Source organism: Heterodontus francisci, unplaced genomic scaffold, assembly GCF_036365525.1.
Source record: "Heterodontus francisci isolate sHetFra1 unplaced genomic scaffold, sHetFra1.hap1 HAP1_SCAFFOLD_53, whole genome shotgun sequence".
NCBI lineage: Eukaryota > Metazoa > Chordata > Chondrichthyes > Heterodontiformes > Heterodontidae > Heterodontus > Heterodontus francisci.
The window spans coordinates 1,287,845-1,305,534 of record NW_027141851.1 but is presented as its reverse complement, the minus strand read 5'-3'; positions in this window follow the sequence as shown (position 1 = coordinate 1,305,534).

Sequence of the window (17,690 nt, the reverse complement as noted above, 5' to 3'; positions counted from 1 at the left end):
ACTTAAAGCTATGTCCCCTCGTGTTTGCCATCACCATCCGAGGAAAAAGACGCTCACTATCCACCCTATCTATCCCACTGATTATCTTATATGTCTCTATTAAGTCACCTCTCCTTCTCCGTCTCTCCAACGAAAACAACCTCAAGTCCCTCAGCCTTTCCTCGTAAGACCTTCCCTCCATACCAGGCAACATCCTACTAAATCACCTATGCACCCTTTCCAAAGCTTCCACATCCTTCCGATAATGCGGTGACCAGAACTGCACGCAATACTCCAGGTGCGGTCTCACCAGAGTTTTGTACAGCTGCAGCATGACCTCGTGGCTCCGAAACTCGGTCCCCCTACAAATAAAAGCGAATACACCATATGCCTTCTTCACAGCCCTATTAACCTGGGTAGCAACTTTCAGGGATTTATGCACCTGGACACCAAGATCTCTCTGTTCATCGACACTACCAAGAATCTTCCCATTAGCCCAGTACTCTGCATTCCTGTTACTCCTTCCAAAGTGAATCACCTCACATTTTTCTGCATTAAACTCCATTTGCCATCTCTCAACCCAGCTCTGCAGCCTATCTATGTCCCTCTGTACCCTACAACATCCTTTGGCACTATCCACAACTCCACCGACCGTCGTGTCATCCGCAAATCTGCTAACCCACCCTTCTACACCCTCTTCCAGGTCATTTATAAAAATGACAAACAGCAGTGGCACCAAAACAGATCCTTGCGGTACACCACTAGTAACTAATCTCCAGGTGAACACTTGCCATCAACCACCACCCTCTGTCTTCTTTCAGCTAGCCAATTTCTGATCCAAAGCTCTAAATCACCTTCAACCCCATAGTTCCGTATGTTCTGCAATAGCCTACCGTGGGGAACCTGATCAAACGCCTTACTGAAATCCATATACACCACATCCACTGCTTTACCCTCATCCACCTGTTTGGTCACCTTCTCGTAAAACTCACTAAGGTTTGTGAGGCACGACCTACCCTTCACAAAACCGTGCTGACCATCGCTAATGAACTTATTATTTTCAAGATGATTATAAATCCTGTCTCTTATAACCTTTTCCAACATTTTACCCACAACCGAAGTAAGGCTCACAGGTTTATAATTACCAGGGCTGTCTCTACTCCCCTTCTTGAACAATGGGACAATATTTGCTATCCTCCAGTCTTCCGACACTATTCCTGTCGACAATGACGACATAAAGATCAAGGACAAAGGCTCTGCAATCTCCTCCCTGGCTTCCCAGAGAATCCTGGGGTAAATCCCATCTGGCCCAGGGGACTTATCTATTTTCACACTTTCCAAAATTGATAACACCTCCTCCTTGTGAACCTCAATCCCATCTAGCCTAGTAGCCTGAATTTCAGTATTCTCTTCAACAACATTTTCTTTCTCTACTGTAAATACTGACGCAAAATATTCATTTAACACTTCCCCTATCTCCTCTGATTCCACAGACAACTTCCCACTACTATCCTTGATTGGCCCTAATCTAACTCTAGTCATTCTGTTATTCCTGATATACCTAGAGAAAGCCTTCGGGTTTTCCCTGATCCTATCCGCCAATGACTTCTCGTGTCTTCTTCTTGCTCTTCTTAGCTCTCCCTTTAGATACTTCCTTGCAAGCTTGTAGCTCTCAAGCGCCCTAACTGAGCCTTCACGTCTCATCCTAACATAAGCCTTCTTCTTCCTCTTGACAAGCGCTTCAACTTCCTTAGTAAACCACGGCTCCCTGGCTCGACAACTTCCTCCCTGCCTCACAGGTACATAATTATCAAGGACACGCAGTAGCTGCTCCTTGAATAAGCTCCACATTTCGATTGTTCCCATCCCCTGCAATTTCCTTCCCCATCCGACACATCCTAAATCTTGCATAATCGCATCATAATTTCCTTTCCCCCAGCTATAATTCTTGCCCTGCGGTATATACCTGTCCCTGTCCATCGCTAAGGTAAACCTAACCGAATTGTGATCACTATCACCTAAGTGCTCACCTCCATCTAAATGTCACACCTGGCCGGGTTCATTTCCCGGTACCAAATCCAATGTGGCATCTCCCCTGGTTGGCCTGTCTACATACAGTGTCAGAAAACCCTCCTGCACACACTGGACAAAAACTGACCCATCGAAAGTACTCGAACTATAGTATTTCCAGTCGATATTTGGAAAGTTAAAGTCCCCCATAACAACTACCCTGTTACTCTCGCCCCTGTCGAGAATCATCTTCGCTATCCTTTCCTCTACATCTCTGGAACTATTTGGAGGTCTATAAAGGACTCCCAACAGGGTAACCTCACCTCTCCTGTTTCTAAACTCGTCCCATACTCCCTCAGTAGACGAGTCCTCAAACGTCCTTTCTGTCGCTGTAATACTCTCCTTGATTAACAATGCCACACCTCCCCCTCTTTTACCATCTTCTCTGTTCTTAGTGAAACATCTAAATCCCGGAACCTGCAACATCCATTCCTGCCCCTGCTCTGCCCATGTCTACGAAATGGCCACTACATCGAGATCCCAGGTACCAACCCAAGCTGCAAGCTCACACACCTTATTCCGGATGCTCCTGGCGTTTAATTAGACACACTTTAAACCAGGTTCTTGCTTGCCAGTGCCCTCTTGCGTCCTTGTAACCATATCCCTGACCTCACTACTCTCAACATTCTGCACACTGGCACTACAATTTAGGTTCCCATTCCCCTGCTGAATTAGTTTAAACCCCCCCCCCCCCCCCCCCCCCGAAGAGCACTAACAAATCTCCCGCCCAGTATATTGGTACACCTCTGGTTCAGGTGAAGACCATCCTGTTTGTAGAGGTCCCACCTACCCCAGAAAGAGCCCCAATTATCCAGGAAACCAAAACCCTCCCTCCTGCACCTTCCCTGCAGCCACATGTTCAACTCCTCTCTCTCCCTCGCTATCGCTTCGCTATCACGTGGCACGGGCAACAACCCAGACATAACAACTCTGTTTGTTCTCACTCTTAGCTTCCACCCTAGCTCCGTGAATTTATGTCTTAAATCCCCATCTCTCTTCCAACCTATGTCGTTGGTGACTATGTGGACCACGACTTGGGGCTGCTCCCCCTCCCCATTAAGGATCCCAAAAACACGATCCGAGACATCACGAACCCTGGCACCTGGGAGGCAACATACCAACCGTGAGTCTCTCTCGTTCCCACAGAACCTCCTATCTTTTCCCCTAACTATAGAGTCCCCAATGACTAATGTTCTGCTCCTCTTCCCCCTTCCCTTCTGAGCAACAGGGACAGACTCTGTGCCAGATACCTGTACCCCATTGCTTACCCCTGGTAAGTCGTCCCCCGCAACAGTATCCAAAACGGTATACCTGTTGTTGAGGGAAACGGCCACAGGGGATCCCTGCACTGCCTGCTGGTTCCCTCTCCTTCCCCTGACGGTAACCCATCTACCTACTTCTTTTACCTGAGGTGATACTACCTCCCCATAACTCCTCTCAATAACCTCCTCCACCTCCCGAATGATCTGAAGTTCATCCAGCTCCAGCTCCAGTTCCCTAACGCGGTTCTCGAGGAGCTGGAGTTGGGTGCACTTCCCGCAGATGCAGTCAGCAGGGACACTCTTGGCGACCCTTACCTCCTACATTCTGCAGGAGGTACATACAACTGCCTTAACTTCTATTCCCACTATTCCAAATTCCCAACAAATCTACTGAAAAACCAAAAACAAAAAGTCAAAACTTGTTAGGTTAGCCATCCAACGGACAGAACTTCTTTAATAAAAAGCTTACCTTATCAACACACCAGAGTCATTCATTTTGGTTAGAGGAGGAGGGTGGGTGGGAGACACTACACATGTAGTGTCTCGGGTACAGCCACAACCCAAATATATAGTTCTTACTTACCCAGCAGTCCCCTGGTCCTCCGAAAACAAAAGGGAATTCACTTTTAAACTTACACTGAAATTGACTTCGCAGCAGTAAGCCCGCTCCCGCACCTCCGTTACTATCAAAGCTGCAGCCACCGAAACTAAAAGAAAGAGATTTTAAACAACCCAAATGTATAGTTTTTACTTACCCAGCAGTCCGCTGGTCCTCCGAAAACAAAAGATAATTCACTTTTAAACTGACACTGAAATTGACTTCGCAGCAGTCAGCCCGCTCCCGCACCTCCGTTAATATCAAAGCTGCAGTCACCGAAACCCTAATAGATGGTCAGTATTGAGGGAGTGCGATACTGTCGGAGGGTCAGTACTGAGGGAGTGACATACTGTCGGATGGTCAGTACTGGTGGAGTGCTAGACTGATGCAGATTCACTACCGAGGGAGTGCCCTATTGTTGGAGAGTCAGTACTGAGCGAGCGCTGCCCTGTCGGAGGATCAGTACTGAAGGATGCTGCAGTGACAGGATGTTGGTGCTGATGGAGTGCTGCACTGTCTGAAGATCAGTACTGAGGGAATGCAGCACTCTGCGACGGTCAGTACTGAGGGAGTGATGCACTGTTGTTGAGTCAGTAATGAGGGAGCGCTGCACTCTCAGAGTGTCACTACTGTGGGAGTGCTGCACTGTCAGAAGGTCAGTACTGAGGGAGTGCTGCACCCTCAGAGTGTCAGTACAAAGAACAAAGAACAAAGATAATTACAGCACAGGAACAGGCCCTTCGGCCCTCCAAGCCTGCGCCGATCCAGATCCTCTCTCTAAACATGTCGCCTATTTTCTAAGGTTCTGTATCTCTTTTCTTTCGGCCCATTCATGTATCTGTCTAGATACATCTTAAAAGACTCCATCGTGCCCGCATCTACCACCTCCGCTGGCAATGCGTTCCAGGTGCCCACCACCCTCTGCGTAAAGAACTTTCCACGCATATCCCCCCTAAACTTTTCCCCTTTCAGTTTGAACTCGTGTCCTCTGGTAATTGAATCCCCCACTCTGGGAAAAAGCCTCTTGCTATCCACCCTGTCTATACCTCTCATGATTTTGTACACCTCAATCAGGTCCCCCCTCAACCTCCGTCTTTCTAATGAAAATAATCCTAATCTGCTCAACCTCTCTTCATAGCTAGCGCCCTCCATACCAGGCAACATCCTGGTGAACCTCCTCTGCACCCTCTCCAAAGCATCCACATCCTTTTGATAATGTGGCGACCAGAACTGTACGCAGTATTCCAAATGTGGCCGAACCAAAGTCCTATACAACTGTAACATGACCTGCCAACTCTTATACTCAATGCCCCGTCCGATGAAGGAAAGCATGCCGTATGCCTTCTTGACCACTCTATTTACCTGCGTTGCCACCTTCAGGGAACAGTGGACCTGAACACCCAAATCTCTCTGGACTTCAATTTTCCCCAGGACTTTTCCATTTACTGTATAGTTCACTCTTGAATTGGATCTTCCAAAATGCATCACCTCGCATTTGCCCTGATTGAACTCCATCTGCCATTTCTCTGTCCAACTCTCCAATCTATCTATATTCTGCTGTCTTCTCTGACAGTCCCCTTCACTGTCTGCTACTCCACCAATCTTGGTGTCGTCTGCAAATTTGCTAATCTGTCCACCTATACTTTCCTCCAAATCATTAATGTATATCACAAACAACAGTGGTCCCAGCACGGATCCCTGTGGAACACCACTGGTCACACGTCTCCATTTTGAGAAACTCCCTTCTACTGCTGCTCTCTGTCTCCTGTTGCCCAGCCAGTTCTTTATCCATCTAGCTAGTACACCTTGGACCCCAAGCGCCTTCACTTTCTCCATCAGCCTGCCATGGGGAACCTTATCAAACGCCTTACTGAAGTCCATGTATATGACATCGACAGCCCTTCCCTCATCAATCAACTTTGTCACTTCCTCAAAGAATTCTATTAAGTTGGTAAGACATGACCTTCCCTGCACAAAACCATGTTGCCTATCACCGATGAGCCCATTTTCTTCCAAATGGGAATAGATCCTATCCCTCAGTATCTTCTCCAGCAGCTTCCCTGCCACTGACGTCAGGCTCACCGGTCTATAATTACCTGGATTATCCCTGCTACCCTTCTTAAACAAGGGGACAACATTAGCAATTCTTCAGTCCTCCGGGACCTCACCCGTGTTTAAGGATGCTGCAAAGATATCTGTTAAGGCCCCAGATATTTCCTCTCTCGCTTCCCTCAGTAACCTGGGATAGATCCCATCCGGACCTGGGGACTTGTCCACCTTAATGCCCTTTAGAATACCCAACACTTCCTCCCTCCTTATGCCGACTTGACCTAGAGTAATCAAACATCTGTTCCTAACCTCAACATCCGTCATGTCCCTCTCCTCGGTGAATACCGATGCAAAGTTCTCGTTTAGAATCTCACCCATTTTCTCTGAGTCCAAGCATAACATTCCTCCTTTGTCCTTTAGTGGGCCAATCCTTTCTCTAGTTACCCTCTTTCTCCTTATATATGAATAAAAGGCTTTGGGATTTTCCTTAACCCTGTTTGCTAAAGATATTTCATGACGCCTTTTAGCCCTCTTGATTTGTCATTTCAAATTGGTCCGACATTCCCGATATTCTTTCAAAGCTTCGTCTTTCATCAGCCGCCTAGACCTTATGTATGCTTCCATTTTCCTCTTAGCTAGTCTCACAATTTCACCTGTCATCCATGGTTCCCTAATCTTGCCATTTCTATCCCTCATTTTCACAGGAACATGTCTCTCCTGCACGCTAATCAACCTCTCTTTAAAAGCCTCCCACATATCACATGTGGATTTACCTTCAAACAGCTGCTTCCAATCTACATTTCCCAGCTCCTGCCGAATTTTGGTATAGTTGGCCTTCCCCCAATTTAGCACTCTTCCTTTAGGACCACTCTCGTCTTTGTCCATGAGTATTTTAAAGCTTACGGAATTGTGATCACTATTCCCAAAGTAGTCCCCTACTGAAACTTCAACAACCTGGCCGGGCTCATTCCCCAACACCAGGTCCAGTATGGCCCCTTCCCGAGTTGGACTATTTACATACTGCTCTAGAAAACCTTCCTGGATGCTCCATACAAATTCTGCTCCATCTGGACCTCTAACACTAAGCGAATCCCAGTCAATGTTGGGAAAATTAAAATCTCCTATCACCACCACCCTGTTGCTCCTACATCTTTCCATAATCTGTTTACATATTTGTACCTCTATCTCACGCTCGCTGTTGGGAGGCCTGTAGTACAGCCCCAACATTGTTACCGCACCCTTCCTATTTCTGAGTTCTGTCCATATTGCCTCACTGCTCGAGTCCTCCATAGTGCCCTCCTGCAGCACAGCTGTGATATCCTCTTTGACCAGTAATGCAACTCCTCCACCCCTTTTACCTCCCTCTCTATCCCGCCTGAAGCATCGATATCCTGGGATATTTAGTTGCCAATCATGCCCTTCCCTCAACCAAGTCTCAGTAATAGCAATAACATCATACTCCCAGGTACTAATCCAAGCCCTAAGTTCATCTGCCTTACCTACTACACTTCTTGCATTAAAACAAATGCACCTCAGACCACCAGTCCCTTTTTATTCATCATCTGCTCCCTGCCTGCTCTTCCCCTTAGTCACACTGACTTCATTATCTAGTTCCTTACAGGCTTTTGTTACTACCTCCTTACTGTCAACTGACCTCAATTGGTTCTCATCCCCCTGCCACATTAGTTTAAACCCTCCCCAACAGCGTTAGCAAAAGCACCTCCAAGGACATTGGTTCCAGTCCGGCCCAGGTGTAGACCGTCCAATTTGTAACAGTCCCACCTCCCCCAGAACCGGTCCCAATGTCCCAAAAATCTGAACCCCTCCTTCCTGCACCATCTCTCAAGCCACGCATTCATCCTGACTATTCTTTCATTTTTACTCTGACTATCACGTGGCACTGGTAGTAATCCTGAGATTACTACCTCTGAGGTCCTACTTTTTAACTTGGCTCCTAACTCCCTAAACTCTGCTTGTAGGACCTCATCCCGTTTTTTACCTATATCATTAGTGCCTATGTGCACAATGACAACTGGCTGTTCACCCTCCCCCTTTAGAATATTCTGCAGCCGATCTGAGACGTCCCTGACCCGTGCACCTGGGAGGCAACATACCATTCGGGAGCCTCGTTTTCGACCACAGAACCGCCTATCTACTCCCCTTACAATCGAATCCCCTACGACTATAGCCCTTCCACTCTTTTTCCCGCCCTTCGGAACAGCAGAGCCAGCCATGGTGCCATGGACCTGGCTACTGCTGCCTTCCCCTGGTGAGCCATCTCCCTCAACAGTATCCAAAACGGTATACTTGTTTTGGAGGGAGATGACCGCAGGGGACTCCTGCGCTGCCTTCCTGCTCTTTCTCTGCCTTTTGGTCACCCATTCCCTTTCTCCCTCAGCAATCCTAATCTGCGGTGTGACCAATTCACTAAACGTGCTATCCACGACCTCCTCAGCATCGCGCATGCTCCAAAGTGAGTCCATCCGCAGCTCGAGAGCCGTCATGCGGTCTAACAAGAGCTGCAGCTGGACACACTTCCTGCACGTGAAGGAGTCAGGGTCATCAGCCATGTACCTGAGCTCCCACATTGAGCAAGAGGAGCATGATACAGGTCTGAGATCTCCTGCCATTTTTAATCTTAAGTTTAAACTTAGTTAAATGAAAAAGGAACGAAAAGTTTTTACCAATCACAATAAAACCAGAGAAATTGAAAAAGCCTTACCGTATAAACACCCCACCGAGTCCTTTTTTTTTGGTTAGAGGAGGAGGGCGGGTGGGAGACACTACAAGTGTGGTGTCTCGGGTTCAGAAACCGCCCAAATATATAGTGTTTTACTTACCCAGCAGCCCCCTGGCCTCCGCCGAAAAACAAAAGGAAATTAAATTTACTTTCAAACTGACCTTCCCAGCTGCTCACTCGCTCACACTCTGCTCCCGAAAAAGCTGCTGTACTGAAAGGAAAGTTATTTTAAACCGCCCAAATATATAGTGTTTTACTTACCCAGCAGCCCCCTGGCCTCCGCCGAAAAACAAAAGGAAATTAAATTTACTTTCAAACTGACCTTCCCAGCTGCTCACTCGCTCACACTCTGCTCCCGAAAAAGCTGCTGTACTGAAAGGAAAGTTATTTTAAACCGCCCAAATATATAGTGTTTTACTTACCCAGCAGCCCCCTGGCCTCCGCCGAAAAACAAAAGGAAATTAAATTTACTTTCAAACTGACCTTCCCAGCTGCTCACTCGCTCACACTCTGCTCCCGAAAAAGCTGCTGCACTGAAAGGAAAGTTATTTTAAACCGCCCAAATATATAGTGTTTTACTTACCCAGCAGCCCCCTGGCCTCCGCCGAAAAACAAAAGGAAATTAAATTTACTTTCAAACTGACCTTCCCAGCTGCTCACTCGCTCACACTCTGCTCCCGAAAAAGCTGCTGCACTGACAGGAAAGTTATTTTAAACCGCCCAAATATATAGTGTTTTACTTACCCAGCAGCCCCCTGGCCTCCGCCGAAAAACAAAAGGAAATTAAATTTACTTTCAAACGGACCTTCCCAGCTGCTCACTCGCTCACACTCTGCTCCCGAAAAAGCTGCTGCACTGACAGGAAAGTTATTTTAAACCGCCCAAATATATCGTGTTTTACTTACCCAGCAGCCCCCTGGCCTCCGCCGAAAAACAAAAGGAAATTAAATTTACTTTCAAACGGACCTTCCCAGCTGCTCACTCGCTCACACTCTGCTCCCGAAAAAGCTGCTGCACTGAAAGGAAAGTTATTTTAAACCGCCCAAATATATAGTGTTTTACTTACCCAGCAGCCCCCTGGCCTCCGCCGAAAAACAAAAGGAAATTAAATTTACTTTCAAACTGACCTTCCCAGCTGCTCACTCGCTCACACTCTGCTCCCGAAAAAGCTGCTGCACTGAAAGGAAAGTTATTTTAAACCGCCCAAATATATAGTGTTTTACTTACACAGCAGCCCCCTGGCCTCCGCCGAAAAACAAAAGGAAATTAAATTTACTTTCAAACTGACCTTCCCAGCTGCTCACTCGCTCACACTCTGCACTCTCAGTGTCAGTACTGAGGCATTGCTGCACTGTTGGATGGTAAGTTCTGAAGGAGAGCTGCATTGTTGTTGAGTCAGTACTGAGGGAATGCTGCACTCTCAGAGTGTCAGTAGTGAGAGAGTGCTGCATGGTTTTTGAGTCAGTAATGAGCAGGCGCTGCACTCTTGGAGTGTAACTGTTGATGATTGCTGCACTGTCAGATTGACAGTACTGAGGGAGTACCATACTGTTGGAGAGTCAGTACTGAGGGAGTGCTGCACTATTGGAGGGTCAGTACTTAGGGAGTGTTGGATGGTCAATACTCTGGGAGATCGATACTGTTGGAGGATCAGTACTGATGGAAAGCCATACTGCTGGAGGGTCAGAAATGAGGGCGTGCCGTACTGTTGGAGGGTCAGTACTGAGGGAGTGCTGCACTGTCGGATGATCAGTACTGAGGGACTGCTGCACTATTAGAGAGTCAGTGCTGACGGAGTGTTGCACTGTCAGAAAATCGTTACTAAGTGAAAGCTGCACTGCCAGAGAGTCTGTATTGAGGGAGTGCTGCACTGTCAGAAACTTGGTGATGCGGGATTGCCTTCCGTTAGAGGATCAGTACTGAGGGAGCGCTGCATTGTTGATGAGTCAGTACTGAGGGAGCACTGCACTCAGTATTGACGGATGCTGCACCATCAGATAGTCAGCACCGAGGGAGTGCCATACTGTTGGAGGGTCAGTACTGAGGGAGTGCCTTACTGTTGGAAGGTCAGTACTATTGGTTGGCCATACAGGTGGAGGGTCAGCACTGAGGGACTGCTGGACAGTGGGAGGAACAGTACTGAGGGTGTGCCGCACTGTCGGAGGGTCAGGTCTGAGGGACTGACATTTTGTCGGACGGTCAGTATTGTGGGGGTGCCATACCGTCGGATGGTCAGGACTGTGGTGGTGCCGTATTGTCGGAGGGTCAGTTCTGAGGGAGTGCGATAGTTGGAGGGTCAGTACTGAGGGAGTGCTGTGCTGTTGGAGGGTCAGCACTGAGGGTGTGCGGCACTGTCGGAGCATTCCGTACTGAGGGAGTGCTGCTCTGCTAGAGGGTCAGTGCTGTGGCAGTGCTGCAATGTCAGAAATTCGGTACTGAGGCAGTGCTGCACTGTCGGATGATACGTATTGTGGGAGTGCTGCATATTTGGAGAGTCAGTAGTGAGGGAGTGCGACCCTGTTCGAGTGTCAGTATGAGGGTGTGTCGCACTGTCGGAGGGTCAGTACTGAGGGACAGACATTCTGTCGGAGGGTCAGTACTGAGGGAGTGCCATACTGCCGGATGGTCGGTACTGAGGTGGTGCTGTATTGTCGGAGGGTCAGTTCTGAGGCAGTGCGATACTTGGGTGGTCAGTACTGAGGGAGAGCTGCATTGTTGAAGGGTCAGTACTGAGGGTGTTCCATACTGTTGGAGGGTCAGTACTGAGGGAGTGCCATATTTGTGGAGGGTCAGTACTGAGAGTGTGCTGCACTGCCAGAGGATCCGTACTGAGGGAGTGCTGCACTTTCTGAGGATCAGTAGTGAGGGAGAGCTGCACTGTCAGAAAGTTGGTGATGAGGGAATGCTGCACTCTCAGAGTGCCAGTACTGTGTGAATGCTGCGGTGTCAGATGGTCAGTACTGAGGAAATGCTGCACTTCAGCTGGTCAGTACTGAGGGAATGCTGCACTCTCAGAGTGTCAGTTCTGTGGGAGCGCTGCACTGTCAGAGGGTCAGTGATGAGGGAGTGCTGCACTCTCAGAGTGCCAGTACTGTGTGAATGCTGCGGTGTCAGATGGTCAGTACTGAGGAAATGCTGCACTTCAGCTGGTCAGTACTGAGGGAATGCTGCACTCTCAGAGTGTCAGTTCTGTGGGAGCGCTGCACTGTCAGAGGGTCAGTGATGAGGGAGTGCTGCACAGTAAGATGGTAAGTACTGAGGGAATGGCTCATTGTTGTTGAATCAGTACTGAGGGAAAGCTGCATTCACAGACTGTCTGTACTGAGAGGGTGCTGCATTGTTGTTGAGTCTGTACTGTGGGAGCGCTGCAATCTCAGAGGGTCATTACTGAGTGAGTGCTGCACTGTCGGATGGTCAGATCTGAAGGGTCGCTGCATTGTTGTTGAGTCAGTACTACGGGAGTGCTGCACTGTTGGAGGACCAGTACTGAGGGAGTTCTGCACTGTCATCAATTTGGTGATGAAGACTTGCCGACTGTTGGTGTCTCAGTACTGAGGGAGCGCTGCGTTGTTGTTGAGTCAGTTCTGAGGGAGTGCTGCACTCTCACAGTTTCAGTACTGAGAGGTTGCTGCCCTAATAGATGGTTAGTTTTGCTCTGGCCGTGTTGGAGAGAGTAGGGTTCTGGCAGTATTGGAGGAAGCAGGCATCTGGCAGCCTTGGGAAGTGCTGAGATATGGCAGTATTGGAGGGTGCAGGGAGCTACCTGCATTGGGGAGTACAGAGATCTGGCAGTACTGGAGGGAGCAGGGAGCTGGCAGTATTGGAGGGAGCGGAGAGCACGCAGTAAGCATTATTGGAGGGAGCAGGGAGCTGGCAGCATTGGGGAGTACAGAGATCTGTCAGTATCGATGGGAGCAGGGAGCTGGCAATATTGGAGGGGGCATGGAGATGGCATTATTTGAGGGAGCTCGGAGCTGGCAGTATTGGAGGGAGCAGGGATATAGAAGTATTGGTGGGAGCAGGGAGCTGGCAGTATTGGAGGGAGCACGGAAATGGCAGTTTTGGAGGGAGCAGGGAGATGGCAGTATTGGAGGGAGCAGGGTGCTCGCAGTATTGGAGGGAGCAGGGGGCACGCAGTTGGCATTCTTGGAGGGAGCTCGGAGCTGGCAGTATTGGAGGGAGCAGGGATATGGAAGTATTGGTGGGAGCAGGGAGCTGGCAGTATTGGAGGGAGCCGGGAGCTGGCAGTATTGGGGAGTACAGAGACCTGTCAGTATCGGTGGGAGCAGGGAGCTGGCAGTATTGGAGGGAGCAGGGAGATGGCAGTATTGGAGGGAGCACGGAAATGGCATGTTTGGAGGGAGCAGGGAGATGGCAGGATTGGAGAAAGCACGCAGTTGGCATTATTGGAAGGAGCAGGGAGCCGGCAGTATTGGGGAGAAAAATGAACAGGCAGTGTTAGAGGGAGCAGGGAGTTGGCAGTATTGGAGGGAGCACGGAGCTGGCAGTTTTTGTGGGAGCAGGGAGCACGCAGTTGTCATTATTGGAGGGAGCAGGGAGCTGGCAGTATTGGGGAGTAAAATGATCAGGCATTATTAGAGGGAGCAGGGAGTTGGCAGTATTGGAGGGAGCACGGAGCTGGCATTATTTTAGGGAGCAGCGGCCTGGCAGTTTTGGAGGGAGCAGGGAGATGGCAGTATTGGAGGGAGCAGGGAGCTCGCAGTATTAGAGGGAGCAGGGAGCACGCATTTGGCATTATAGGAGGGAGCAGGGAGCAGGCAGTATTGGGGAGTACAGAGACCAGGAACTTTTGGAGGGAGCAGGGAGCTGGCTGTATTGGAGAGTACAGATATCTGGTAGTACTGGAGGGAGCAGGGAGCAGGCAGCATTGGCGGGAGCAGGGAGCTGGCAGTATTGGAGGGAGCAGGGAGCATGCAGTGGTCATTATTGGAGGGGGCAGGGAGCAGGCAGTATTGGGGAGTACAGAGACCAGGAACTATTGGAGGGAGCAGGGAGCTGGCAGTAATGGAGGGAGCAGGTAGCTGGCAGTATTGGGGAGTACAGAGATCAGGCAGTATTGGAGGGAGCAGGCATCTGGCAGCCTTGGGGAGTACAGAGATCTGGCAGTATTGGGGGTAGCAGGTAGAAAATTACAGCGCAGTACAGGCCCTTCGGCCCTCGATGTTGCGCCGACCTGTGAAACCATCTGACCTATATTATTCCATTTTCATCCATATGTCTATCCAATGACCACTTAAATGCTCTTAAAGTTGGCGAGTCTACTACTGTTGCAGGCAGGGCGTTCCTCGCCCCTACTACTCTCTGAGTAAAGAAACTACCTCTAACATCTGTCCTATATCTATCACCCCTCAACTTAAAGCTATGTCCCCTCGTGTTTGCCATCACCATCCGAGGAAAAAGACGCTCACTATCCACCCTATCTATCCCACTGATTATCTTATATGTCTCTATTAAGTCACCTCTCCTTCTCCGTCTCTCCAACGAAAACAACCTCAAGTCCCTCAGCCTTTCCTCGTAAGACCTTCCCTCCATACCAGGCAACATCCTACTAAATCACCTATGCACCCTTTCCAAAGCTTCCACATCCTTCCGATAATGCGGTGACCAGAACTGCACGCAATACTCCAGGTGCGGTCTCACCAGAGTTTTGTACAGCTGCAGCATGACCTCGTGGCTCCGAAACTCGGTCCCCCTACAAATAAAAGCGAATACACCATATGCCTTCTTCACAGCCCTATTAACCTGGGTAGCAACTTTCAGGGATTTATGCACCTGGACACCAAGATCTCTCTGTTCATCGACACTACCAAGAATCTTCCCATTAGCCCAGTACTCTGCATTCCTGTTACTCCTTCCAAAGTGAATCACCTCACATTTTTCTGCATTAAACTCCATTTGCCATCTCTCAACCCAGCTCTGCAGCCTATCTATGTCCCTCTGTACCCTACAACATCCTTTGGCACTATCCACAACTCCACCGACCGTCGTGTCATCCGCAAATCTGCTAACCCACCCTTCTACACCCTCTTCCAGGTCATTTATAAAAATGACAAACAGCAGTGGCACCAAAACAGATCCTTGCGGTACACCACTAGTAACTAATCTCCAGGTGAACACTTGCCATCAACCACCACCCTCTGTCTTCTTTCAGCTAGCCAATTTCTGATCCAAAGCTCTAAATCACCTTCAACCCCATAGTTCCGTATGTTCTGCAATAGCCTACCGTGGGGAACCTGATCAAACGCCTTACTGAAATCCATATACACCACATCCACTGCTTTACCCTCATCCACCTGTTTGGTCACCTTCTCGTAAAACTCACTAAGGTTTGTGAGGCACGACCTACCCTTCACAAAACCGTGCTGACCATCGCTAATGAACTTATTATTTTCAAGATGATTATAAATCCTGTCTCTTATAACCTTTTCCAACATTTTACCCACAACCGAAGTAAGGCTCACAGGTTTATAATTACCAGGGCTGTCTCTACTCCCCTTCTTGAACAATGGGACAATATTTGCTATCCTCCAGTCTTCCGACACTATTCCTGTCGACAATGACGACATAAAGATCAAGGACAAAGGCTCTGCAATCTCCTCCCTGGCTTCCCAGAGAATCCTGGGGTAAATCCCATCTGGCCCAGGGGACTTATCTATTTTCACACTTTCCAAAATTGATAACACCTCCTCCTTGTGAACCTCAATCCCATCTAGCCTAGTAGCCTGAATTTCAGTATTCTCTTCAACAACATTTTCTTTCTCTACTGTAAATACTGACGCAAAATATTCATTTAACACTTCCCCTATCTCCTCTGATTCCACAGACAACTTCCCACTACTATCCTTGATTGGCCCTAATCTAACTCTAGTCATTCTGTTATTCCTGATATACCTAGAGAAAGCCTTCGGGTTTTCCCTGATCCTATCCGCCAATGACTTCTCGTGTCTTCTTCTTGCTCTTCTTAGCTCTCCCTTTAGATACTTCCTTGCAAGCTTGTAGCTCTCAAGCGCCCTAACTGAGCCTTCACGTCTCATCCTAACATAAGCCTTCTTCTTCCTCTTGACAAGCGCTTCAACTTCCTTAGTAAACCACGGCTCCCTGGCTCGACAACTTCCTCCCTGCCTCACAGGTACATAATTATCAAGGACACGCAGTAGCTGCTACTTGAATAAGCTCCACATTTCGATTGTTCCCATCCCCTGCAATTTCCTTCCCCATCCTACCCATCCTAAATCTTGCATAATCGCATCATAATTTCCTTTCCCCCAGCTATAATTCTTGCCCTGCGGTATATACCTGTCCCTGTCCATCGCTAAGGTAAACCTAACCGAATTGTGATCACTATCACCTAAGTGCTCACCTCCATCTAAATGTCACACCTGGCCGGGTTCATTTCCCGGTACCAAATCCAATGTGGCATCTCCCCTGGTTGGCCTGTCTACATACAGTGTCAGAAAACCCTCCTGCACACACTGGACAAAAACTGACCCATCGAAAGTACTCGAACTATAGTATTTCCAGTCGATATTTGGAAAGTTAAAGTCCCCCATAACAACTACCCTGTTACTCTCGCCCCTGTCGAGAATCATCTTCGCTATCCTTTCCTCTACATCTCTGGAACTATTTGGAGGTCTATAAAGGACTCCCAACAGGGTAACCTCACCTCTCCTGTTTCTAAACTCGGCCCATACTCCCTCAGTAGACGAGTCCTCAAACGTCCTTTCTGTCGCTGTAATACTCTCCTTGATTAACAATGCCACACCTCCCCCTCTTTTACCATCTTCTCTGTTCTTAGTGAAACATCTAAATCCCGGAACCTGCAACATCCATTCCTGCCCCTGCTCTGCCCATGTCTACGAAATGGCCACTACATCGAGATCCCAGGTACCAACCCAAGCTGCAAGCTCACACACCTTATTCCGGATGCTCCTGGCGTTTAATTAGACACACTTTAAACCAGGTTCTTGCTTGCCAGTGCCCTCTTGCGTCCTTGTAACCATATCCCTGACCTCACTACTCTCAACATTCTGCACACTGGCACTACAATTTAGGTTCCCATTCCCCTGCTGAATTAGTTTAAACCCCCCCCCCGAAGAGCACTAACAAATCTCCCGCCCAGTATATTGGTACACCTCTGGTTCAGGTGAAGACCATCCTGTTTGTAGAGGTCCCACCTACCCCAGAAAGAGCCCCAATTATCCAGGAAACCAAAACCCTCCCTCCTGCACCTTCCCTGCAGCCACATGTTCAACTCCTCTCTCTCCCTCGCTATCGCTTCGCTATCACGTGGCACGGGCAACAACCCAGACATAACAACTCTGTTTGTTCTCACTCTTAGCTTCCACCCTAGCTCCGTGAATTTATGTCTTAAATCCCCATCTCTCTTCCAACCTATGTCGTTGGTGCCTATGTGGACCACGACTTGGGGCTGCTCCCCCTCCCCATTAAGGATCCCAAAAACACGATCCGAGACATCACGAACCCTGGCACCTGGGAGGCAACATACCAACCGTGAGTCTCTCTCGTTCCCACAGAACCTCCTATCTTTTCCCCTAACTATAGAGTCCCCAATGACTAATGTTCTGCTCCTCTTCCCCCTTCCCTTCTGAGCAACAGGGACAGACTCTGTGCCAGATACCTGTACCCCATTGCTTACCCCTGGTAAGTCGTCCCCCGCAACAGTATCCAAAACGGTATACCTGTTGTTGAGGGAAACGGCCACAGGGGATCCCTGCACTGCCTGCTGGTTCCCTCTCCTTCCCCTGACGGTAACCCATCTACCTACTTCTTTTACCTGAGGTGATACTACCTCCCCATAACTCCTCTCAATAACCTCCTCCACCTCCCGAATGATCTGAAGTTCATCCAGCTCCAGTTCCCTAACGCGGTTCTCGAGGAGCTGGAGTTGGGTGCACTTCCCGCAGATGCAGTCAGCAGGGACACTCTTGGCGACCCTTACCTCCTACATTCT